Source organism: Phalaenopsis equestris, unplaced genomic scaffold, assembly GCF_001263595.1.
Source record: "Phalaenopsis equestris unplaced genomic scaffold, ASM126359v1 Scaffold001142, whole genome shotgun sequence".
In the NCBI taxonomy this organism is placed as follows: domain Eukaryota; kingdom Viridiplantae; phylum Streptophyta; class Magnoliopsida; order Asparagales; family Orchidaceae; genus Phalaenopsis; species Phalaenopsis equestris.
Window position 1 is genome coordinate 125,017 of NW_018165581.1, and position 925 is coordinate 125,941.

Sequence of the window (925 nt, forward strand, 5' to 3'; positions counted from 1 at the left end):
AAAACTCCTCGAAGTTCCTCTGAATCTCTTCCTTTCTTTACATTACACAAAATTTCTCTTCAAAGCGGCAAAGAGGAAGAAATCTCTCACTTTCCCTCAACTCTTACAATCTCTCGAAGAATTCCTCACACTTTTTGAAACTCTACTAAATTCTCTATACACTAATGGAACCTCTCTAACCTCCAGGACCTCTAGAGTCCTCTCAATTTTTGGCCAAAATCTTCTTTTAAAGTTGTAGATGAGCTTTCCCAAGAGTTGTTTAAGCATACCTTCAAAATTTGTCCTCATCCAAAGCCTAGTTGGACATAACCGTCGAGCTCGCCATCGGCGGCCTTGAGGGCGTCGTCGGTGGACCTTCTTAATATATTTTTTTGGTGTATATCCTCAAGTGACACTTTTACTACATAAAAACCTATGACTTAGGTTAGAGACTAAGTTATAACTTCTATACTTTAGTTCAATAAATAAAATAGTGAAATTTAAGAAAAATCTTTAAAAACTTAGATTCAAATTCTATGCTAAGAGTGCTTAGTAGTCAATTTTAAGATTTATGAATCTCTATTCATTTCAACAAATTTCTAGAAGAATTGTAATTTGTTATATCAAGGATATTTAGAATATTCATATGAAAAAAGAACTTCAAGAAAACTTTATTAATAATGCTACTAATAATTTAATATAAGTTTACAAAATGTAATAAAGCTTTTTCCTTAAGTTATTAAAGTGAAGCCAATTTTTGATTAGGCTGATTAGGCACCTCCTCAAGCTTCTCCTCACTTATTTTTCTTTTCTTTTCTTTTTTTTTCTTTCCTTTAGGATATTTTCAATCCTTTCTTTTCTTTTTTTCTTTCTTTTTTTTTCAAGTGAGAAGTGAGGATTACTATATACCTTTAATAGTTTTGAACTTCACTATCATCTTCTTAAA